Genomic DNA, 26,605 nt, shown 5'->3' on the forward strand with positions numbered 1-26,605 from the left:
TTTCAGATTTAGTAATGATTACAATTCACCAATCACTTGGTTCTCAAATAGCAAAAAGAGGCAGGCTTATTTGGTCAGGAATAGTTTGACCTAGAGGGAAGGACTTGGATAGGGTTCTTAAGGATGGGTATCTGAGGAGGAGGGAAAGGGGCAGGCCAGGAGAATATGTTGAAGTGGATAGACTATGGACCAGGAGGATCTGAGTTCAAATTGGACCTCTGACTCTTATCAGCTGGGTGATCCCAGGTAAGTCACTTAACTACAAAAAAAAAAAAAAAGATATAATGAAAGCCTAAAGAAGCAGCCATGAGAGTGGGAAGTAGAGGGCTGATCAAGAGGCATAGAATATCTTTATTAGTTTTAATATGTCAGTACTAGAAAGGATTTTAGAACAGAGAACGTTAGATCTGCAAGGGACCCCAGTTTATAAAATGGAATTCTGGGGCTAGAGAAAAGCTCCCTCTTTTTTTTTTTCCAGAGACAGAACCTGAAACCCATTAATGTGATGGCGTAGGGTCCCATGTCCCACCGTATGACCCCAAATATCGTTCCCCTTTGTCTGCCCCGCTCTCTCTGACTCTCTTCTCATTCTGAGGCTTTTAGAAGTTCTATTTCTATAGAAAAGAAGTTGAGAGAGAGGAGAAGCACGCCAAGAGAGTCAAGGATGAGGACAGAAGGGAGGGAAACCACCGGGAGGGAGGGATTAGGGAGGGAAAGAGGGAGGCGGGGAGCGGGCGGCCCTGGCCCTGGCTTGGATTTCTTGAAGCTTTTTAAAAGCTGGGTCCCGGGCCGGCACAGGAAGTCCCTAAGCAGACAGAAAGTCTACTCTGGCCGGCTCCTTGGCAGGAGGCTGCCGCCCAAGGCTGGGCCACCAGGCCAGGAGACTGGGAAGACATTCCACAACAAAGGGGGAGGGAATGAATGGGAAGTGGGGTGTGTGACTCAGGGAGGCTGAGGGGGAGAGCCAGGTATTTTCTGAGGGGCAGAGTCCTTTGTGGGGGGGGGGCGAGAAGGGCTCGGGCAATTATGGGGAGGGGGGCCCTAGGCTCCCATAACCTAAGGGGGGATCAGGGTCTGCAGTGCTCCAGGAAGCATTCCTCCCCTCTCCATGGACATTTCTGGAAGCAGACCGGTTTCCACATACATTTCCACACACCCACCCACAGATACCCAGTGTATAGTTTCTCGCTCATATGTGGACGCATTCCAGCCCCTGAGTGGACCAAATTTCATACTTCTATTTAGACACGTACGAGCACACCGCGGATCAGTCCTTGGCCCACTCACCGCCTTTCCTCCATTTCCCAAGTCTTCCGAGGGACCCTCTTAAGGCTGTTACCCCAGATCTGGAGTTAAGTGGGTGGGCCCCCAGGGCGGCCAGCCCAGACCGAGAGTTCGGGTGCCTCTGGCCCCGGGGGGATCTCTGGCTCTCGATGAGTCTCAGCTTCTCCCCAGGACTGTGAGGGGGTCACTAGCATCACCCCCACACACACACACTTCTACAGCTCTTTAAGGTTTGCAAAATTCTCCATCCAACTGGTGGGGCCGCAGTTTGAGGATGATTATCCCCTTTATAAAGGAAGAAACAGAGGGAAAGGGAACATGTCCATAGATTGAGGAAGAGAGGGCTTAGAGAGTCAGAGGAAGAAGGCTTGGCTTTGAGGCAAGGGACGGCTCTTTTCCTTTCCTGCCCTTCCTGCGCCAATGGTGTCAACAGCTGGGAAATCAGTCCCAGGGAGAGCCTGGAAAAACCATTCTCTGTGACTGTTGCAGCCGCCGACGCCAGGCTCTGTCTGTTTTCTCCACCCAGAGCTCCCAGAAGGTAATGGCAAAAATGTTCCACTGGGCAGATGATGAGGGATATTGGCTCCCCGGCCCTCACCCCAGGCCCAGGCCGGAGCGACCAAGCAGGGGAGGCTGAGCCCCGTCTTAGCGACGTAATGGGGAGATGAAAGGAAGCAACCAAATCAGCCAAGATCTCTGGTGCTCAGCTAGACTTTAATGCTAAATATGGAAGATTAAGACCAAATTTCTATTTTCCTCTGGGTCTACAGTCTAGCTGAGAAAAGGAAACAGGTGCATGAAATAAGAACATAGTTTGTCTAGTCCTGGGACCACGGATTAAGATCTGAAAGGAGCCACAAGGATCATCTAGTTAACACCCCCACCCTCCCATCCCTCTCAGAAGAGGAAATCAAGGCTAAAGGCAGGGAGGTGACCTCCCCAGGACCAGAGGCAATAAATTACTCACCTGGGATTCAAACCCAACTCTTCAGAATAAAGAGCTTGTGCCCCAGAGAAGAAAAATAATAATAAAAAAATTATCTCTCTTATTTCTTTGCAGGAGTGGGAAACTATGGGTAAGAAATATTGCCTATATAGTCAGATTTGATTGATGTATTGATTGGTTTTACTTTGAAATGTTTTCTCTCTGTTACATTTTTTTCTTACAAGGGATGACTCAAAGGCAAGGGGAATATATATATATATATATATGTTTATATATACATATATATATTTAAAAGAAGGTGATATACAAACAAAATATTTCAATGTATGTTTTTTTCAAGGCAATGGGGTTAAGTGGCTTGCCCAAGGCCACACAGCTAGGTAATTATTAAGTGTCTGAGACCGGATTTGAACCCAGGTACTCCTGACTCCAAGGCCAGTGCTTTATCCACTATGCTACCTAGCCGCCCCTTAACAATCATTTTTTGCAAGATTTTGAGTTTTACATTTTTTCCTTCCTTCCCTTCTTCCTCCTGACAGAAAGGTTAATATAGGTTTATATGTATATACATATATATAAAACCATGTTAAACATACATCCCTATTAATCATGTTATGAAAGAAGAATCAAATCAAAATGGGAAAAAAACATTAGAGAAAAACATAATATATAAGACAACTTTAAAAAACTGAAGATAATAAGCTTGGGTCTGCATTTAAACTCCATAGTTTCTTCTCTGGATATGGATGATATTTTCCATTACAAGTCTTTTAGAATTGTTTTTGATTATAGTACTGTATAAATGACCAAATCAATCATGGATGATCATCATCCAATGCTGCTGTTAGTGTGAACAATGTTCTGGTTCTGCTCACTAGATTTAGTAATTCTTAACCCTTTTGGGGTCAAGGATTTCTTGGCAGTCTGTTTGAAACCTGTGAACTCCTCAGAATAATGTGTTTAAAAGCATAAAATAAAATACATAGTATTGCAAAGAAAAATAATTTTATTGAAATGTAACAACACATTTTTAAAAATGTTCACATTTCAGAACCCATAGGAAATCAGGGAAGAAATTAGGATCTCAGATGAGAGGTTACAAGTATAGCCCAGATAGTGGACAGAAAGGGAGAATTTATAAAAGATAACATGAAGATAGAATCAACATGATTTGGCAATTCATTGAATATAGATGGAAATGGGGGAAGATAGTTGAGGATGACTGCAGGATTGAGCTTTATTAACTAAATAGAGGCAAGTCAACTGTCATTCATTAAACATCTACTATATGCCAAACACTAAGGTGATACTAAGAAAGGCAAAAAACCCAACCCAAACCAACAACAATTGAGAAAAAACAACAAATCTAGTCTCTATTTTCAAGGAGCTCACAATCTAATGGCAAAGACAACAGGCAAACAACAATGTACAAATATTATTCATATATATATATATATATATAGATGGGAAATTGAAGATAAGACTATAGAGAAGGCACAAAGATTAAAGAGGACTATGACAATCTTGATGTAGGTGAAACTTGAGGTAAGACTTAAAGGAGGTCAAGTGAACTAAGTCAGAAATGAGAAAGGAGAGTATTCCAGACATGTGGAAGAGTCAGTGAAAATACTCAATCAGGACTGTTCAGGGAACATTTGGAGGAGGACTGTGTTAATAGGCAGTAGGGAAAATGGAGGGAAGTAAGAAATAAGTAGATTATTTAAGAGAAAGATTGGATTTGGGGAATAAGGTAATGAGTTCTATTTTGGGTTTGAAATTTCTATGGGACATCCAGTTTTAAGTGTCCAATATATATTTTTATGCAAGGCTAGTGTTCAGGAGAGAAACTAGAGCTGAATATGTGGTCTGGTAGAGAGGAGAAAAATCAATAATTATCAAGCATTTATTAAGGGCTCACCATGCTAAATATACAAGGAAAGGTAAAAACACAGAATCTGTCCTCAAGGAGCTTCCACTCTAATGGGGGAGACACATAAAAATAAAAGGATATTTTTACAGTATAAATGGAAGATAATCTCAAAATCAGGAGTAGAGGTAGAATCAGAGTGAGATGGTTGGGGGTGGGGGTGGGTGGGAGGCAGTTAGAAAACACCCTTTACAAAAGGTGGGATTTGAGTTGAATCTTGGAGGAAGTCAGTATGCAGAGGGAAGGAGGGAAAATATTTCAGGCCTGGGGAACAGCTAGTGAGAAGATATAGAGTAGGAAGGAGTGTCCTATGGAAGGAAGAGCAAGAATGCCAGGGCCATATTTCCCTGAAAAATTTGAGGTCATTTCTGGAGAGCTCCCTCTTCTCTCATCCTCTTTATGTCATATCACCCAGATGCCTTATGCTAGTATCTTCTCCTTTTCCCCCTATCTTCCAAGATAGGATGGCCCTTCTTGTTAAGGTATACCCCCTGACATTCATGGGTTTTGGGGTAGCATAGTGAATAAGCATTTATATATTGTCTTTTATACTAAGTACAATAAAAAGGATTTTTTTTAAATCTCTAAACTTTTTTAAATTTAAATTTTATTTTTTAAAATGAGTTTTTATTTTCTATATCTTACATCATGATAGTATCCCATGCATTCCTTCTTCTCCCTGTCCCCAAGAACTATCCCAAATGAGAGTATTTTTTAGAGAGGGAAAAAAGTAAGCACAACTGATCAGTTCTTTAAAAAAGTCTGAAAACATGAATGATTTGTAACACCTGTGGACTCCCATCTCCATGAACAGAGTGAGTATAACTTCTCATAGTTCTTCATTTGAGTCCAGCTTGATTTTTACAGTTTTGCTACACTTGCTTGTGAATTTGGGGTGTGTCATTGTTCTTTATTCTTATATGACATTGTTCCTGTGTACATTGTTTTTTTGGCTCTGCTCGATTTATTTTTCATCAACTCATATAGCCATTTCCATTTTTTCCTGTATTCATCATATTCATCATTTCTTATATCACAGTAATATTCCATTACCTTCATGAACCACAATTAGGCCATTTCCCAATTGATGAGCATCAACTTTGTTTCCCACACTTAGCTATCACAAAACATGCAGCTATAAATATTTTGGAGAATATGGACTTTTTTTTCCTTCCTTGACGGTTCTTTCTCAAACTAAACTGCCTAGGATTCATGTTGTTCAAATGCCCAACATATGATTACCAAAATGATTATTTTCTGGAGAACTCATACAGGGCAAGCACTCACAGGGAGGCAGAAAAAGTGATAGAAGAACACTCTGAAGGTCTCTCTTAAGAATTTTGAAATTGCCTTGTGCAGGGACAGCTAGGTGGCTCAGTGGATAGAGCACTGGCCCTGGAGTCAGGAGTACCTGAATTCAAATCCAGCTTCAGACACTTAATAATTAGCTGCATGGCCTTGGGCAAGCTACTTAACCCCATTTGCCTTGCAAAAAAAAAAAGGAAAAAAGAAATTGCTTGTGCAGCCTAGGCACAGGGACCACCCAGCATAGTATGCCCTCATCAGAGAGGGTGCTATGTTTAATGAGCAAGGCAGAATTGAAGCAGCTCAAAGAAAGCATGAGATAGTTAAGTTTCGAGAACCCATCCCAGGTGTTCACACAGACTGTTTGTGTCTGATCTGGGATAGGAACATTCCAAACTTCTATTGGTCTGATAAATCACAGTCAGACATACTGTAACCTGTCTCTAACATGGTGATGTCATTTTGATCTTCTTTGATAACAAAGGACTAGAACCAATCAAACTCAGTAATGGAGTCTCTGATTAAAAAAATATGAATATTTTAGTCACTTTGTTTTCATAATTCCAAATTGTTTTCAAAAATGGTTGTACCACTTTACCAACAATATATGTTTCTGTCTTTCTACAATCCCTCCCACATGAGTTCTTGCTATTTTTCATTTTTGTTAATTTTCAGGGTGTGAGATAAAACCTCAGTGTTGTTTTTGATTTGTATTTCTCTTAGCTTATTGAGAATATTTTGTCATGTGATTGTGAATACTTCATAGTTCTTTTGAGAACCTTTTCTTCAGATCCTTTGATCATATATCTTTTGGGGAATAGTTATTAGTTTTCTATACATGTTTATTAATTATTTGTATATCTTGGATACTACAGAAATTTGATACAAAGAATCATCACCCCCCCCATTTAATACTACTTCCCTTCTTATTTTTAATGCATTAATGTTGACTTGCAGAAGCTTTTTAAGTATCTTATCTTTTGAATTGTGTCTATCATTTAAGAATACATCTTTTATCCGTAACTATGAAAAGTATATGATCTATTTCTCTCCTAATTTTTTATGTTATTGCTCATTTCTTTCTTTTTAAAAAAATATTTTATTAGTTTTCCAATTATAAACAACAGTAGTTTCTATCATTTTTGGTCAGATTTTGAATTTTACTATTTTTTCCCCACCCCTCCCTTCCCTCCCTCCACCTCTCCCCCAGGCAGTCTGATAAGCTTTACATTGTTTCCATGTTCTACATTAATCAAAATTGAATGTGTTGAGAGAGAAATCATATCCTTGAGGAGAAAATAAAATATTAAAGATAGCAAAATTATGTTGCACAATAAGACAGTTTTTTTTTTTTTAAATAGAAGGTAATAGACTTTGGTCTTTGTTTAAATTCCACAATTCTTTCTCTGGATACCCATGGTATTCTCTGTCACAGGTGCTCTAAAATTGTCCCTTATTATTACATTGATGGCATGAGCAAGTCCATTAAAGTTGAACATCACCCCCATGTTGCTGTTAGGGTGTACAATGTTCTTCTGGTTCTGCTCATCTCTCCCAGCATCAGTTCATGCAAATCCTTCCAGGCTTCTCTGAAATTCCATCCCTCTAACATAGTAACGCAGTAATGAAAGAAGACTTCAACATCCCTCAATTAGTTTTGGATCAGTCTAACAGAAAGATAAATTAAAAGAGAAAATATGGAACTGAACAAATTTCTGGAGAAACTAGTGTTAAAAGACTTTATGACACCTTCTAAGTAAGACAGCAAAAAAGATAAAACTATTTCTCTGTAACACATGGAACTTCTATAAAAATTGACCATGTCCTATGGTGCAGAGATATTGCCAAAAAATGCAAAAAAAAGCAGAAGTAGCCAACACATCATTTATTTTTTTGTTTTTGTTTTTTATTTTTTTCCTTCTATTAGAGATTTTATTTGAGTTTTACAATTTTTTCCCCCCAATCTTACTTCCCTCCCCCTCCCCCACCCCCCTGGAAAGCAATTTGTCAGTCTTTACTTTGTTTCCATGTTGTACATTGATCCAAATTGAGTGCAACCCATCATTTAAAGACCATAATGCAATAAGAATAGAAACTGATTCTGGCACCACAAGACACAGACCCCAAACAGACGACAGGACAATAGTGTTCCATAACATACATATACCACAATTTGTTCAGCCATTCACCAATTGATGGACACTGACTCAATTTCCAATTCTTTGCTACCACAAACAGGGCTGCTATGCTCATTCCTTTCAATTGTGTTGGACTCTTTCTGATCCTATTTGAAGTTTTCTTGACAAATATATTGAAGTGTTTTGCCTTTTTTTTTTCCCAGCTCATTTCACAGATAAGGAAACTGAGATAAGCAAAGTTAAGTGATTTGCCCAGGGTCTCATAGCTAGTAAGTGATTGAGGTAATCTTCCTGACTACAATTCAGCACTCTAGCCACTACTACACTCCCTGGTTGCCCATTAAAAACAAGCAAACAAATAAAATTATAAACAAAACATATTGAGCATTGAATTTTCCTCTGGCTCTTTAGGTTGTTCTTTATTTCTTTAAGGAGTGTTTTGTAATCGAATCTCTATAAGTCTTTTTTGCACTTTGGGAAGTTGTTCCCAAACATTTTTTGAATTTTTATATTTATTTAGATGGCATTTCCCTTCCTTAATTATTGCTTCTTGTGTTTTGCTATAATTATATAAAAATATTGTTGATTTGTGAGAATTTCTTTTGCACTTGCAAATTTGCTAAAACTATTGTCTTAATTAGTATCTTTGCCTGTTCCTTAGAATTTTCCAAGTAAAGCATCATAATATCAGCAAACAAGAATGGTTTCATCTCTTCTTTATCCACTTTATTCCTTTAATTCCTTTCTCTTGTATTATTCCTATCTCTAGCATTTCCAGATCTATTATCAAATAAAGAATGGACATCCTTGCTTCATTACTGTATTTATGGGAAATAGTTCTATATATCCCTATTACATAGAATGCTTGCTTTCCATTTTGGATAGATGATTTAATATTTTTTAAAGGGCCCCTTTATACCAATACTTTGTAAGATTTTTAGCATAAATGGGTATTTTGTTTTGTCAAAGACTTTTTCTGCATCTGTTGGATATTTTGGTTTTTAATATAATTGATTAGCTAATTGTTTTACTTTTTATTTACTTACTTACTTACTTATTTATTTATTTTAGGTTTTTGCAAGACAAATGGGGTTAAGGAACTTGCCCAAGGCCACACAGCTAGGTAATTATTAAGTGTCTGAGACCAGATTTGAACCCAGGTACTCCTGACTCTAAGGCCAGTGCTTTATCCACCTAGCCACCCCAAAATTGTTTTTCTAATGTTAAACTATTGTATCCCTGGTAAATGTTATTTGATCATAATGAGTTATTTCTTGGATAAATCTCTGCAGTCTGTTTGATAAAACTTTGTTTCAAATTTCTGAGTCAATATTCATTAATGAAATTGGCCTATTTTTTCTTTGTTTTATCTTTCTCTGGTTTAGGTATTAGGACTTTGTCTTATGAAAGGATTCTGATAAGATTCTTAATTTTTGAGAATAATTTGTAAAGTCTGAGTGCTAACTGGTCTTCAATAGTTTGATAGAATTCTCATGGGAATCCATCAGTTTCAGATGGTTTTCCTCTATGGTAGTTCCATTACAAGCATATCTGTTTTATTTTTCTGAGTTCAGATGTCTATTTGTTCTTTTTTTTCAAGGTAATAGGTTTAAGTGACTTGCCCAAGGTCACACAGCTGAATTTGAACTCAGCTCCTCCTGACTCCGGTGCTCTAACCACCGTGTCACTTAGCTGCCCCATGCTATTTGTTCTTCTGATACTTTGAGTATTTTATAGTTTTGAAGCTATTACTCTATTTCTTTTGTGTTATCAGTTTTTATTAATATATCACAATATGTTCTAATTATTATTCTTGTTTCTTCCAGTTGTGCTGTAATTTCACTGTGCTCATTGTTATTTTATTGATTAATTGATTCAATTTCCTCCTCTCTTTTTTAAAATCAAATTAAGTAACTATTAATCTTACTAGTCTTTTCAAAGACTTAGCTTTTAGTATTATCATTTCTAATTATAGGGTTTGATTATAGGGTATGATTTTCTCCCTGAGGATAGCTTCAGTTGCATTCCAGTAATTATGGTTTATTGTTTCATTTTTATTATTTTTTATTACATAGTTATTCATTGCTTTTAGAATTTATTCTTTGACCATACTTATTATTTAAGATTTCATTGTTAGGTCTCTGTTTGGGATCTGTGTCTTATGGTGCCAGAATCAATTTCTATTCTTATTGCATTATGGTTTTTAAATGATGTGTTGTCTACTTCTGCTTTTTTTTGTTTTTGCATTTTTTGGCAATATCTCTGCACCATAGGACATGGTCAATTTTTATAGAAGTTCCATGTGTTACAGAGAAATAGTTTTATCTTTTTTGCTGTCTCACTTAGAAGGTGTCATAAGTCTTTTAACACTAGTTTCTCCAGAAATTTGTTCAGTTCCATATTTTCTCTTTTAATTTATCTTTCTGTTAGACTGATCCAAAACTGATTGAGGGATATTGAAGTCTTCTTTCATTACTGTGTTACTACCTATGTCTTCTTGAAGCTCAGATATTTCATTTATGAATTTGAATGCAAAAGTAATTGTAATTTATTGCTGATATTGGGTTGTTGTCAATGTCTCTGCTATTTCCCACATACAACTCTCCATCATCCAACTTTGCATTTTCATTGGTTATTCCCCTTACCTGGAATTCTCTCCTTTCTCATTTCTATTTTTTGACTTTCTTCAAGTTCCTTTTAAAATCTCACTTTCTGTAAAAAACCTTTCCTCATCCTTCTTAATGCTAATTGATCATGTAAATAACCAAAATTGCTTTATCTTTGCTGTGTAATTTCTATTTTGGAGAATTTGAGAAGTTGTGAAGATCAGAGAAAACACTGAGTCTTCAATTTTTCATATATATATATATATATATGTATATATATATATGTATATATATATATATATGTAATCTTGCTATAAAAATAATTAAACATAATTATTTGCATGTTCTCTTCCTTCCCTCCACCTCCAGTAAACTATGAGAACAGGACCAGTTTTTTGGTTTTGCTTTACATCACCAGTGTCTAGCACATTGTTTGACATATAGTGGGATTCTTAAAAAGTAATTTTTCTATTTGTCTTGTCACTGGATTGTAGAATACATGGAGGGAAATATAATATAATAAGACTGGAAGGATATGAAGAGCTCTAAAAGAATTTGATCCTTCTCCACTGGTTCATTCATTTCCTACCACTATAAACACACCCATATTTTCCCTATCCTGAAAAAACCTTCATTGGGGTGGCTAGGTGGCACAGTGAATAGAGCACCAACCCTGGAATCAGGAGGACCTGAGTTCAAATCCGACCTCAGACACTTAATAATTACCTAGCTGTGTGGCCTTGGGCAAGTCACTTAATCCCATTTGCCTTGCAAAAACATAAAAAAAAAACCCTTCACTTGATTCTTTCCCTGCTACCAACTATTGTTTAATGTCTCTTCTGCCTTTTGTGGCTAAATTCTTTGAAAAGGCCATCTAAGATAGGTGCCTCCACTTTGTCTCCTCTCACTCTCCTCTTAACCTTTTTCAGTCTGGTTTCTGACCTTAACAATTCACCAAAGGACTCTCTCCAAAGTTACCAAAGATCTCTCAGTTGACAAATCCAGACTTTTTCTCAGTCCTCATTCTCCTTGACCTCTTTGATAACATTTTTTTTTTTTAGTTTTTGCAAGGCAATGGGGTTAAGTGGCTTGTCCAAGGCCACACAGCTAGGTAATTATAAAGTGTCTGAGGCTGGATTTGAACTCAGGTATTCCTGACTCCAGGGCCAGTGCTCTATCCACTGTACCACCTAGCTGCCCCGCTTTGATAACTTTTGACACTGCTGATCACTCCCTCCCTTGATACTTCTCTACATTTCTGGGACACTACTCTCACTTGTTTTCTTCCTATCATCCCCCCCCCCCCCCCCCCCCCCCCCCGCCCAGCCCTCTTTTGCCCCCTATCTTCCTATTACTATAGAGGGCATTCTTTGTAAATGGTAAAACCCTACCAAAAAGGGATTTATTTGTACTGTCACAATGTTGTCATTTACCTAGTACTTTTAAAATTATTGTTATCTTTGTTTTTTCTTTCAACTACATTTCCCAATATCATCACCCCTTCTTGATCTTCTTAGTCTCTCTTTCTAGAATTTGGGGAAACTCCCCTTAATCTTACCAATGGACAATGGACTTAGAGACAGATGCACAATAAATTCAAGCATGATTTCTTTTATAATGTTGGAATTAAGACCACCTCAATTTTATTTTAGGCTTGATACTTCAACTCAGTGAGATCATGTCTCTCAATTATTCCTAAGCCTGAAACTAAATTCTAAAAGATCTTTGGAATTGCACAAGAATTTTGTTCTGATAGGACAAGTATTGTCCTACTGATCACTTACAAGTTAACAAGAGAGTGGAGAAGGGATTCCATTCAGAAATTGAGGGCATTTTGGCTTTCTAGTATATTCTTGAGAAAGAACCAGTGGTTTAGCTTTTGCACAAGAATTTTCTTCTGATAAAGAGGCCTCCTCTCCTCCCTCCTTTCCCCCATCCCTCCTCCCACCCCCATTCTACAGATGAAGAAATTAAGGCAAGAAGAGTTTAAAAGACTTGGCCATGGTCACACAGGTAGTGAATAACAGAGCTGGGACACAGGTCTGAGGTCCAAACCAGTGTCCTTTCTTATGTGTTATGTTGCCTGATAAATCTTCTTACCTCAAGATTAATTTCTTTCTGCTACATTATAATATTCCAACCTTGAAATTTGAGTAAACTTTGTCTTTTTTAAATTACTTTATTAATTTTAAGAAGTAATTTTCTCCCTCCCACCCAGTGATATAATTAAAAAATAAACCCTCATAGAAAATATGCATAGTTCAGCAAAACAAATTTCCCCATGCCTATTACCAAAAATAAATGACCCTGTCTTCTAAGAGAGTCCTATGAGAAAGAATTCCCTTTGGGTCAGATAGAGGTAAGAACCTTTCAGTTTCTCCCTGGTCTCTGAGAAGCTTTGATTCCTTTTGGGAGTGAGCCTACTGGAAGGAGGGGCTCTCTGAGGAGACAGGTGAAGTCACTGAACCCAGAGGGCCAACCCTGCTCTGCCCATTCTGGCTCTAATGCCTTGACTTTTAGATCAGTGGTGATCTATGAGCCAGGAAAGCCACTTGGTTGGGAGGACAGCATTCTTCTTCCTTAGGGGGTGAAGGGGGGAGATGTGCAACAATCTGGGCTTGAGCTGACAGGCCAAATTGCCCTGAAGGCTTAGACTTAGAGGTTCAGGTATGGACAGCCAGGCAGGTGAACATTCCAGCCTTGATGAGGACTTGGGGCAAGTTAGAGCCCAGGGGGCTGGGACCAGCTTAGCTCCTTAGGAGGTGGAGAGAACCCATAATAAGAGGCTTCAAACCTTAGCCACCCAAATAGGACATCACCTGCCACCTGGCACCTTGTCAGCTCTGATTCAAGGCCTGAGGGATCATTAATATGACCATAGGATTTAGAGCTGGAAGCAACCTTGAATCATCTGGTTCATTCTCTTTATTTTCTAAATGAGGCCAAGAGAGGAGAGGAGATTTATCCAAGTTTCCAAGGAGGGGGAGAAGATGAAGGAAATAAGTGAGGAGAAGAAGAAAGGTAGACAACAAGTGGACAGGTGCATAGAAAAGGATAAAAGAAGGAATGAAAGAGGGGGAAAACATTTTAAAAAGACACAGGAAATAAAAATAACAGTAGGAGTATTCAATAATGTATTTTATCTATATTATACTTTTAAAGTTCAATTAATTTAATTTAATTATGTTAAAAAAACATTTTAATAGCTGCAATCTTATTTGACCCTTACAGTCTTAGGGGGAGTCATTTTTCTTGTCCCATTTTACAGATTTTACAGGACAGGAAGTGACAGGTTACTGAATTTGGGGCAGAACAAACTAGAACCCAACTCTCTTGGCTCTTTGTCTCCTATTCTTCTCGCTTTATGCCCCTGTACTGCAGCAGAGAAAGTTTCTTTGGTAATGTTGGACTTTGTTCTTTAACTTTCAAGCATGTGATTTTCATGTAATGGACATTCAAGCAAATGCTGTTTGAATGAATGAATGAATGAATGAATGAATATATATGAGTAAAGGACTTGTTAAATTAATAAATGAGAAACCAAAGGAGCAAACAAATTAGTGAACAAATGAAAACTAAAGAATTAGTGAGTTAATATCCAAAGGAATTCCTAAGAGAATAAACAAATAAATTCATTAGTGAATGAATGAGTGAATGTATTAAATATGAGAGTAAAGAATGAAAGGAAGAAGAAATGAATGAGTTAATTAATGAGGGAATGAGGAAATTTGACTGAGGTGCCCAAAGAGGCCGGTTTTAACAAACCTGATTTGTTAATCACATTAGCAAATGGACGGGTTACTCCTAGGCATAGCCACACACACTTCAGGATGGGTATCTCCCATGAAGTGTGGAGGGAAGTTCTGGCCAGTTTCATCATGGGAGCAGTACATTATCACACCAGTCTTAGAGCCAGGAACAAAGTCTTAGTTTGTGGAGCTCTGGTCTGAATTATTAGCTCCTATGACAACACCATTCCTTTTCATTGTCTCCCTGCCCCCACTTTCAAAATCCCAATAAAGCCAGAGGGAAGGTTGGGCAATTAGGGAATGGTTAACTGAAGTTCAGGGAGAGGAAGGAATTTGACCCAAATTGAACATCAAATCAGTGGCAGAGCCAGACCCCAGGAACTGGCTCCCCTGTCTAGGACCTTTTCTCCTATTGTCACCTGAACCCATTGGGTCTATCAAGGAAGGTCAGGACCCAGTGTTCCAAGTCTTCCATATGGAGCTGGGGGTGAATCATTGAGCCAAGTCCTCAGTTTTGTGGGAATCCCTTTTACTTTACTCAGGGCCGGGGCAGTCAAAGTCTTATCAGAAGACAGGAGGGGCAAGGGAGAAGGACCCACAGCAGGTGTCTTGTGGAGGAGTACAAAATTATTCAACTTTACTTGGGGGAGATAAAGGGGAAGAGCTACACACACACACACACATACAACCGGCCTGGCGGGTCTGTGCACCTGCCTGTAGAAGGGCAAGACCTGCTGCCTCTTGTTAGGAATGAGCCCTGCCCTGCTCAGGCCTCAGCAGAAAAATGTGCCTGCCGGTCACAGTGGCCCAAGTTCCGCAAGGAAGAGGAGGAAGGAGGGCTGATGTACTGGGGAGATATATGAACTAGGGAGTTCTTGGGCTCTTATCCTGCATATGAACTAGGGAGTTCTTGCACTCTTATCCTGCCTTGCTCATTCATTGAATAAGATGTGAAAATTATTTTTTAACTTAAAAATCTCATTTGAGCAGAAAATCCTCATGATAATGATTTCTCTTCTAGAATATCCAAGCTAGGAGGACCCTTAGAACATTAGAATGTCAGACATAGAACACAGAATGTGGATTGTTAGAATTGGTAGAGACTTCAGAAATCACTGAGGCCAACTCCCTCATTTTATAGATGGGGAAATGAAGGCTTAGAGTCTTTCAGTGAGTTGGGGACAGTGATGAATTCAAACCAAGTATCCTGCTTGTTGGACCATAGTCCTTTTTCTTTTCTCTCTCTCTCTCTCTCTCTCTCTCTCTCTCTCTCTCTCTCTCTCTCTCTCTCTCTCTTTTGTAATTATTAAAGGTCTGAGGTCGAATTTGAATTCAGTCCTCCTGACTCAAGGGCTGGTGCTCTATCCACTGTGCCACCTAACTCCCTGCCTAACCACGCACCCCCCCCCGTCCTTTTTCTCTATTTCTACATTGCTTCCTCATGAACTCATCATAGGGCTACATATTCAGCAGGTGCTAAATCAATGCTTTCTCTTTTCCTTATATTTAGAGAAGCTTATGGTTTAGTCAGAATTTTCTTGTGTCTGAGCTCTGTTATCATTATGCTCATCTCAGCATACATTCCAGCTTTGGATGGAATGCCCCAATCCGGGAAGGGTTGCCCCCCTTCCCCCCCAAACTCCAGCCCCACTTCTTTCTTACCTCCCCAGGACTTGGAGTGGACCCAAAATCCCAATGTCATTGACTCAGAGAATGGGGTGCTGCCTTGGGCAGGAAAGGGGGTGTTTGGGTGGGTCAGAAGGATAAATAGAGAGATTAGAGAAAGAGAAAGAGATTGAGACAGGGGCCCCTGGATCAACACATTGCCTTCTCCCAGGGCCTGTTAATATCCAAAGTGCCTGTGATAAGAACCAGTTCCCAGTTCCCCAGGTGGGAGGGTGACAAGTTGTATACAAGACACTATAAACAGCGCCCGCTTGTAAATGCAGATCAAAGACAAAGGGTTTATTTTCCTCTGGATTTCTTCCTCCAGAGTTGACTGGTGGGAGGCCTGGGAAGGAGGACCAGAGGTCTTGGGGAGGGACCTCTGCGCCAAAGCAGATCCTCCGGACCCCTCTCCTTTGGAGTTTTCTCTATGGGGGATGGCCTGCTCTGCCATAAATATTTTGATGTAAATGGGGACTTTCTTCTTATCAATGGCCTTCTTGGAGTATAAGCTTGGGCTGGAATCCTTGGGTCAAAGGGTATGAACATTTTAGTTCTTTTATGACAGGCCAGCTCTGAAGAGCCAGTGCGGCTCCCTCTAAAATGGCAGGCTGGGTGGCCAGTCCTGGCTCTGCCATGAACTTGTGTTCCTTGGGCCATGTCAGAGTCCCTTTCTAAGCCTCAGTTTCTAAGATAGCCTAGTAGAATGGAGGGAAGCCTGCACTTGGAGAGCCTGGGTTCAAATTCCAGGCCTATTATTCCCTTACTATGAGACCCTTGACAAGTCACTTCACAGATTTCCAGAATGACAGGCCTGGAAGGACCCTGGGGCTATGTTTCTATTCCAATCCAGCTATGACCTTGTAAAAAGGATATGGTTTCCATTGTATATATAGTTCTTTCTCTATCGCTGACAGGCTGTCATTCAGAGATCTAGTAAGGAGAGAACCCACCCCCTCTCAAAGCTTCCCATTTCACTTTTAACAGTTCTCACTCCTAGAAAGATCTTCAAAATCATTAGGATGTCCTTAACTTAAATCTCTCTGAACTTTCCACCCTTCCAATTCTACCCTCCAGGGCCAAGCCCTCTCTCACAGAATCAGCCTTTGAATATTTGGAGATATGAATCATGTTCTTGCTTTCCCCATCTCCAAGTCTTCTCTGGGCTAAATGTCCTTCTGATCTTTAAAAAGCCCAATTATTAATTCTCTGATCATCTTGTTTGCCCTCTCCTGGATAAGCTTGGTAAATTCTCTCTGAGCTTCTTTGGGACTCAGTTTTCTTATCTGTAAAATGAGTAGTCTGTAAAAATAGATAGAATTGAAGGTTCTTTCCTGGTCTGGCATTTTTCATTCTGTATTATATAAAACCTTCTATCTGTAACATCTTATGTTCCTATTGAGAACAGCATCTAGGATGACATAGTTATTTTCTTTAGAATAAAGCATCTGAAACTGAAAAACATAGCCAGTATGCAAAGCACTTTGCAGATATAATCTCAATTGATTCTCACCAAAAGACCTGGGAGATAAGTGCAATTTTTTCACCTTCTATTTTACAGAGGGGGAAGCAGAGGCATGTCCAGCATCTTGTAACCATTAAGTGTGAAGAGGGACAATTAAAATTCAGTCTTTTCCTTGACTCTAAATCTAATACTTTCCACTATTCCACTCTGCTGCCTCTAATCTGAAGGGACCTAGGAGAAGATTATAGGCAGCACAAGCTAATTAGAGGAACAAAATAAATTATTTACCAAAGAGCCCTGGCTTTTGAATTAGATAATCTAAGTTCAAGTCCCTATTTAAATGCTTGCTATCTGTGTGATTTTGGGCAAGTCACAATTACTTCCCTGGTCTCAGCTTCCTCTTCTGTAAAATGACAATAGTGAACCTTTCCATGTCTATATCTAGAATCACTTGATCCAAATGAAAACTCAGTTTTCCAGCTCACCGTTTCCAATGGAGGTATAGCATCCAAAGCAGGAAAAGTATGGAGACTCATATCAAGTCCAAGACCATCAATAAGATGATTCTCACAATCTTTCAATTTCTCCTGAAGCTAGACTCCAATATTTTCACTGTACCTGTTGTAGGAAAACCAGTTGAGAGACTCCTTTACATTGACATAGAGAGACATTCATGTTTTCTTCTTATTTACCCTCCACAAGGCTCAGTTTCTTCATCTACAAAATAGGGGTAGTAAACCCTGCCCTGTCTCTTTATCTTGGATGAAGCCTTTGAAAGTGTAAAACTGGATGAATGCAAAATACTATTATTATCATTATATGTCTTTTGAAAGAGGAGCATGGAGAAGCCAGTGTTTAACTCAAAAGAATGAGGCTCTAATGGCTATGTTTTAGACATTTCGAGAAAGCCACACCCTACAGGAAAAGCCAGACTCAGAGGTCAATTTGTAGAAGGGAAATTTAGAATCTTATAATGTCAAAGCAGGAAGAGCCTTTAGAAATCTACTCCAATACTATCCTTTCTTAGAGTGGGAAATTGAGATCCAGAGAGGGGAGGGTGACTTATTTAAGGGAATCAATTGAATAAGGATTAGCATTGGGATAAAATGTGGCTCCTGCCTATACCCTTGCCCCCAGCTTCTTCTCTTGCTAGCTAAACAAAGAAGCCATCCTTTCCAGACTGGAGCTATAGGCCATTAAAGAAACTTCCTGAAAAATGTGAAATCTAGGGGAAACTGAGTTGTAGAGAGATCAGATGAGGCTGAGAGTCTTTGGGTGAGTAGAACATAGAAAGGGCTTCCTTTCTTGAAGATAGGATTATGAACAACATGGCATAGATTTAATGCTGGAAGACATCTTAGGAATCATCTAGTCCAACCACTCTCTTTTCTCATTCATTTTACAGTTGAGGAAATTGAGGGTCAGTATGTTTAATTTATTTTCCCAATAGAGTTAGTGTTCTGTAGAGCCAAGTCTCACTAGCTTTTGGTGGAAGGTCTTAGCAGGGTAACCCAGGGAATCAGTAGGAGATGGTTCAGGTAGATCAAGAAGGTTTGGAATTAACCCAAAGAATTCCCAAATCAGAGTAGAAAGATCTTGACAAATCATTTTTCTATCTCTAAGCTTTAGTTTCCATTTTGGTAAAATGAGGGTTTGCCAGGAAGGTGGTACAATGGATTAAGCACTAGAATTGGAGTAAGGAAGACCTGAGTTCAAATCCTGCCTGTCTAAAATTAACCCTATAATTTTGTGGATGAGTCCTTGTCCACTTTGGTATTATGACATCAGTGGGGCAGATGAGCCTGGCTTCCAAAGGCAAAGAGGTAGGGTTGAGGATATGCTCAGTCCTTCTAGAAAGGGTCCCCCTCACATTATCCCATTGCTTTCAGTGGAAAAAGGGTCAGACCAAGGAAGAGCACACTCCTCCAGTCTATGGCCATTAAGCATGGCCTATTGATCATGGGACCATAGATTCTTAGAAAAGAAGAGAATATGAAACATCAGAAATAGACACCTTAGAACAGGGTCTTCAAGATGGGATTAGAATGTTGGACTAGAATGATCTGGCTACCTTGGCTCAGGGATAGGGAGCTCCTTACAAAGCCCTTGGTCCTCCCTCCTCCCTGAGCTCAGCTAACACTTTCTGTATTGAAGGAAGTAAGGACAGGAGAATCCAGCTGATTTTTTGCCCTGGGCCCCTAGAAGGGGATGAAGTTGAGGAAGGAGTAGGGTAGCAACTGTGTCAGAGATGCAGGATGGTCCCTAGGTAGGGAGCAGGGAAGCTCCAAGTCCAGGGACATCAGAGAGCAGAGAAGAAGCCTGGGTTTGTGGGACCTTTGGGGGTGAGAGGAAGCCTTCCTTCTCTTCTGGACCAAGGAGAGTGGCAGTGAGATTAAGCAGGAATGGGGCATGCCATTGTATCAGCTGGTGATGGCACAGCCTTGGCATGTGCTCCTGAATAGATCCAGGACCTCCACAACCGAAAATCCAAGGCATTTCTGGAAATTATTTCTTGCACCTTCTATCAGCTGGGAGGGGGTAAGCAGCCTTCAGGTTGCCTGGTCCAGGTACACAAACACGAACAACTCTTATGTCTTGTCCAGTGGAAGCCAGGCTATGGGTCCTGGAATGCCTGGAGCACCTGTTTCCTGCCTGAAATGACCGGAGGTTTCCCTCCTCCTACCCCCAAACAATGTTACAGTCATTGAGTACTAAGGAAGTAGCTCTTCCCCCCCTTGACTCCTCATTCCTGTTTGGTCCAGAGACCCCTGAGTGGGCACTATACAGACGGATAGCAGAAGAAAAGGATTAGTCATTTCTTTCTTTCTTTTTTTTTGCAAGGCAAACAGGGTTAAGTGGCTTGCCCAAGGCCACACAGCTAGGTAATTATTAAGTGTTTGAGACCAGATTTGAACCCAGGTACTCCTGACTCCAGGACCAGTGGTCATTTCTTTCTCACCCAAAGATCCTCCATCCTTTTTCCTCTAATTTTCCTTTTTTCACCTCCCTTTCCTTTAGTTTGTCTCACCAAGTTCAATTGGGAGTCAAAAGACCCAGGTTCAAGTTCTGATGTCTCTTCCATACCAACTCTATGACTATGGGACTCAGTTTGCTCATCTGTAAAATGAAAGTGTTGGACTTGATGATCTCTAAGTCCCCTCTAAAGCTTGAAAATTTATTATTCTCAACCTCCCCTTCCCTTTTCGGCTTCCTTTCCTTAGGTGGTCTGCTCCCATAAGACTGTAAGCTCGTTGGGGGCAGGGACTATCTTTGTTTTTATCTGTATTTGTATCTTCAGTATTGGTGAAGATAGAGTATTCATTAGGACTAGCACCTCTGGTGTGAGGGTTACTGATCCCTTTTCAGGGATGCTTATCCCTCTCTGATGTCCTCCTTTCACCCAACTCTCACTGGGATTCCAAGAAGCTGTACCATATATAGCACCCCAGGAAAACTTTTTCAGCAGATGAGCTGAACCAGGTTGAGGGTAACCAAGAGTCCTCAAACAGGTTGACAAGTTGGGGATGCCTCCACCATGCATGTGAAGACAACCCCCAGCAGAATGGACAGATAACATCTTGTTCCAATGACCATTAAGGTAGCTGAGGCAGGTTCTGTGGAGGCTCTTAGAGTCTGGTCAGACATGGAAGACACCAAGGGCATCTACACATCCTGAGCCTTCACCAGTCATTTTGACTTTTGTCCTGCCATTGGATTTCTGATAACCCAGAAAGAGAGGGTATGGCTGAGGACATTGTGCAAAAATTCAATTCATACACAAGTCAAGACATCACCCTGTGATGTCATTAGTCCTTTGAAAATCAAGGATGAACAACAACATCCTCAGCACTAAGTCCAGGGCTTGGAACATAATAGGTACAGCAGTAACCTTACACATAAAAGGTGCTCTCAAATGCTTGTTGAATTAATAATACTTGTAATTCATTTCACAACTCTGTGAGAAAAGCAACACAAATATTATTATTCCTTTGCTACAGATGAAGAAAATAAGGATCAAAGGGATGACTTACCCATGATTGCATTGCCAATAAATGAACCAGGACATGAACCTGGGTCTCCTGGTTCCTTCCATTGTACCAAGCTGGTTCCTTAAATGACTCAGCTGTCTGACCCTGCTAAGAGAGGAAGCATATGTGGAAGTAGCTTTCCTTACCCCTAGATATTTCTACACAGTTTGGCCCTCAGCCCCGGGTGGCCATTCATTCCTAGGTGTCCAGGTCATAGACCAGTCAATCTCTCTCAATTAGCATTATTAAGTACCTACTATGTGTCAGACACTTTGCTAAGTACAAGAGATACAAAGCAGAAGTGGGTTCCTGCTCTTGAGGAGCTCACAATCTATGGGAGAGAGAACATGTAACAACTATGTACATTTGGATAATTTGGAGATGATCTCAGAGGTATTTTAACTTGGACTTGAAGGAAGCCAGGAGGTGGAGATGAGGAAGGACATTTCTAGGCATGGGGGATAGCTGGTGAATATGGAGGGCAGACCCAGAACTCTTCTGTTCCTTCTTGAAGGTGTCCAGGAGCCCCTGGACCACAGCCCATCCTCCTCCCCGAGCTCAGCAACTCAGGGTCAGAGGTGAAGGCTGCTCAGAGCTGAGCTCTGACTCTGTCCCAGGCCCTGTCAGGAAAGCCGGGAAATGGTTTCAATGGGTCAGGCAGAAACAGGAAGATAGCCTGGAATCCTGGGGTTAATGTGAGTCCTGGATGCAGATGTCTGTGCGTTCTGGCCAGGCCTAGGGCCCCTCAAACAAATTCCAGGGCTTGCATCAACCAAAAGACTTGTCTCCCATTCCATTCTATGTTGTCTCCAGGAAGACTGACCAGGATTTGATTATTCTGAAATGACATTTTACTGAGTCCAGAGAAGGAGGTTAGAATAGGAAATTAATGGGGTGGGCCGGTAGAGGCTAGTGGACAAAGCACTAGACAAGAGACAAAATCTAGATTCTATTCTCAACTCTGTTATTAGCTACTGGGTACTTTGGGTAAGTCACTTCCCTTCCCTGGTCTCAGTTTCTCCTTCTATAAAAAAAGGGTTGAATGGAAGGCTATGTGAAACAAAGGAAGACTTTGGTGAAAAAGGACCTGAGGCTAAAATGTGACTCTCCTCCCAACAACTTGTGTGACTTTGGATAAGTCACTCAATCTCTCTGCACCTTGATTTCCTCATCTCTAAAATGAAAATATTGTATTAGATGACTTTTTTTAGATGATTTTTTAAATCCATGCCTTCTAGCTCTAAATCTTTGGTTTTCTCATTGTCTAGGACTAGGACTTGGTTGGTTCTTGTCCTTTGTTATTGAAGAAGACCAAAATGACATCATCATGTTGGAGACAAATTACAGTGTGTCCGACTGTGGCTGACCAGACCAATATGAGCTCGGGATGCACTACCACAGGGTCAGGCACAAATAGTTTGTATGAACACTTGGGGTGGGTACTCTAAATTTACATATCTCATGCATCCTTTGAGCTGTTTCCATTCTGCCTACCTCATAGAGTGCAGTCCCCCCTTTCTGATGAGGGTGTGCCATGCTGGGTGGTCCTGTGCCAGTGTCTCCCATACTGTACAATCAATTCTAAACTTCTTCAATGAGACCCTCAGGGTGTCTCAGCATCACTTCTTCTGACCCCCTTGTGAGAGCTTGCCCTGTTTGAGTTCTCTATAAAATGTTTTTTTTTAGCAAGTGTACATCTGACATTCTAACAACGTGTCCAGTCCATTGTAGTTGCAGTGTCTGAAGTAATGTTGGCATGTTAGACAGTTTAGCTCAAGAGAGGACCTCAGTGTCTGGTATCTTCTCCTGCCAGGTGATCTTCAGAATCTTCCTAAGAAAATTTAAATGGAAGCCATTCGGTTTCCCGATATGGTACTGGTAGACTGTCCAGGTTTCACAGGCATATAGCAATGAGGCCAACACAACAGCTCTGTAGACCTTCAGTTTGGTAGTCAGTCTAATACCTCTTTTTTCCCCACACTTTCTTTCAGAGTCTTCCAAATACTGAGCTAGCTCTGACAATGCATGTGTCCACTTCATTGTCAATGTGAACCTCCTTGGAAAGGACACTGCCAAGGTAAGGGAACTTGTCCACAGTACTCAAAACGTCTCCCTTTGCTGTAATCAATGGTTCCGCACATGGATGGTGTGGTGCTGGCTGATGGAGTACCTGTGTTTTCTTGGTGTTAATTGTTAGACCATAATTAGCACAAGTGGCAGAGAATCGATCATTCTTTGTTGCATCTCAGCTTTAGATCATCTGTAAATAGAAGATCATGCACTAACATTCCTCTCTCCACTTTGGTCTTGGCTTGTAGCCTTTTCAGGTTCAAGAATTTGCCATCAATGTAGTAGCTGACCTTGAGGCCATGTTCATTCTCTGTGAAGGTGCTTGATAACATGGGTAAAAAGCATGGGAGCAAAGAGACAACCTTGTTTCATTTCACTGGTGACTAGGAAGTCTTGAGAACATTGTCCACTATGCAGAACCTGGGCATGCATGCCGTCATGAAACTGGTGTATAATATGGATGAACTTCTCCAGGCAACCAGATTTTGACAGTTTTCCATAAACCCTCACAACTTGGATTGGGACTAGGACTTGGTCTATTAGTATCATGGGAATAAGTTATCTCTAAGGTATTTAAGTACAAAAAAATACAAGAAATAATAACAGCTAGCATTTATATAGTTCTTTCTATGTGCCCATAACTAAAATAAGCAGTTTACAAACAGTTTCTCACAGCATCCCTGGGACATAGGTGCCATTATTATATCTATTTTACAGCAGAGAAAACTGAGGCTAACAGAGATTTGCCCATGGTCTTACAGCTAGTGAATGTCATGAGACTCTATTTGAACTCAGATCTTTCTGCCTCCAAGTCCAGGGTTCCTTCCACTACACCACCCAGTACCATGACATCAGCCAGCTGTCTTTAGGACCACATGAAAGCTGTGGGAGAAGCACTGTTTTTGGAAGGATTGTCTTGAATTCTAGTTCTGCTAGTTACTGAATGACCTTAAGCAAGTCACTGTTTCTTTGGATTTCAGTGTCCTCCAAAGTAAAACAAGAGGATTGATTGGATGGTGCCAAAAAGTCTCTCTCTAGCCCTGATCTATGGCTTGTGGTTTTTATTATTATGATCCTTTCTAGTTCTAGAAGTCTATGAATTTAGGGATGCTGTGTGTTTTTTGGGGGACTGTACTCCACTTTTGAGACTTAAGTTCATCCCTTTGTCTTATCTGCTTCCTGTTTCACCGTGTTTCTTTTCCATGACCAGGAAGTTCATGGGATAATAGATTGAGAGTCCAAAGCAAGAATAGCTAATCTGACTCTTTCTTCTTACAGATGTGGAACTGGGGCCTAAAGAAGAAAAATAAATACCTGTTCTAAAGTTACACAGGTCACAAGCAACAGAATAAAGACATGAACTCAGACCTCTTGAATCCAGATCAATGACCACTACTTCTACTACTACTATAGGATGCTGCCTCCTCATGGAGTCAGGAAGCTGAGAGAAAATTGGAAAGGATAACTGAGGTCATCTGGTCTAAGCCCTTGTTTAATGGAAATTATGGAATTAGCACGCCATCCCCACCCAAAAATAAACTGATACCAATGATTCAATCAATAAGCATTTATTAATTGAAGAATCAGGGTCATCATGTTGATTGAAGGGGAAAGAGCACTCACCTCTGTGTTGGGGAAGAGGATGAGAGTTTAAATTCTGCTCCTTAGAAGAGTAATCTCACTTCAGAATTTCTGGTACAGCATCTGGAAAATGAAAAGTTGGGATAATGAACTCTAAGTTTCCTTCAGACTCTATTGTTCTACATTGAGGAGGGTTGATAAGGGAAAGGACTAAGTATTTCTAAAGGGCTTTCTATTTGCAGGTATTATGCTAAGTACTTTATGAATAAAATATCATTTGATCCTATGTTCTGTGAGGGAGGTGGTTCTATGATCCTCATTTTACAAATGAGGAAACTGAGGCAAACAACTCAGTGACTAGCTCAAGGTCACACATCTAGTATCTGAGGCTAACTTGACTCCACACCCATCACTCTACCCATTGTCCCATCAGCTGCCCCAGCTGTTAAGGCAGAGAATGAGGTCTGGGGCTAAAGAACTTTATCTCTCTCCTTCTTCCTCTAGTTCTTTCCCTGAAAGGAAGAGGAAGGGGAAGGGAGAGAGTTCCCTGTGGCTGCACACTTGTGGGAGGGATTCCAAGGACAATACTTACCTCTGAGCTACAATCTTGGGCTTTTTTCCTGTGTTAGGATTGACTTTTGTGCATGCTCTTGGTTTCTGGACAGCTATATATCCATTTCCAGCTCTGTTCTCACTTTTCAACCTCTGTCTCCCTTTTTTGTTCTGAGAAAGTGAGGGGTTGTTAAAAATACACTGACTGCCCTTCTTTACCTTTGTCTTGGAATGAAAATGGACTTCTTGGAGCTTAGCAGGGCAGGGATTCTGGCCACCTAGCAGATTGCTTCAGTCTTGCCTCTCTCCCTCAGGGATGGTTAAGAAAAACACCTGCTAGTTAAAGTCTAATCTTTCCATTCATTCATATACTCACAGAATCCTAAAATTGGATGGGATGCCCGAGGTCATCTAGTCCGGGCCCTTGTCTAATGGAGATTATGGTATTATCCTCCCCTCCCTGACCAAAAAAACCCCAAACAAACCCAGAGCTGAAGTCAATGATTCAATCAATAAGCATGTATTAAGTGCCTACTGCGTGTAAGGGTCTATAATCAGCACTGAAGATATAAAGACAGACTTGGCCCTTTTCTCAAGGAGTGGACAATATAATGAAAGAAAGGACACACAGACAATTCATAAATATAACAGATAATACCTTGAAAGGATTGCTGAGTTAAATGCAAACCAGATAGAGCATTTATTAAATGCTTACTATTTGTTAGGTATCTTGCTTTTTCTGGGGAGCCAAGTACAAGAAAGCAAAGCAATCCTTAACACAGAAAGGGAACCTAGAAAGGGGGAAGGGGGAAGGATTCCCTCTAGGGAAAAAGAGATTGTTGAGAAGAAACAGGAGGGTGGAGGACAAGACCAAGGGAGTGGCTTGAGGCTAGAATTAGATGAAACCTGGTTGAAACCCAGAGAAGATTAATTTCACAGGTGTATGAGTTGGAGGGAGAGAGGAGGAATGCAAATGTCCAGGAAGCACCTGAGCAGAGGGAAGGTCTTTTCAAGGTGTCCTAGGCATCTTAGGATATCTATGTTAACTTCCTCCGGATACCTTCCTTCCCTTCCTTCCCTCCATCTAAGAGAGGCTGGACATAAAGATAGGTGACTGGACACACCCTGGACAACAGGAAAACTTCTGGGTAGAATGGGGAGCACATTAACTTTGCATTAAAAAGACCTGAGTTTGAAACTCGAGGCTGCAATTTCCTTTGTGAAGTTGAAACTAGTCCCCTTACTTCTCTTGACCTCAGAATCCAGCTCTGAAAAAAAGAAAAGAGATT

At 40.4% G+C, this 26,605-nt stretch overlaps 1 long non-coding RNA gene across 1 annotated transcript; it reads left to right on the forward strand.

The window, feature by feature from the left end:
• The first annotated feature begins 1,711 nt into the window (after window positions 1-1,711).
• On the forward strand, window positions 1,712-25,099 carry LOC141515933 (uncharacterized). Its single transcript, XR_012476570.1, has 3 exons — window positions 1,712-1,822; window positions 23,105-23,190; window positions 24,462-25,099. It is a non-coding gene; the product is annotated as an uncharacterized LOC141515933 (long non-coding RNA).
• The last annotated feature ends 1,506 nt before the right edge of the window (window positions 25,100-26,605 follow it).

The sequence above is a fragment of the Macrotis lagotis genome, chromosome 1 (assembly GCF_037893015.1).
Source record: "Macrotis lagotis isolate mMagLag1 chromosome 1, bilby.v1.9.chrom.fasta, whole genome shotgun sequence".
Classification (NCBI taxonomy): Eukaryota; Metazoa; Chordata; class Mammalia; order Peramelemorphia; family Peramelidae; genus Macrotis; species Macrotis lagotis.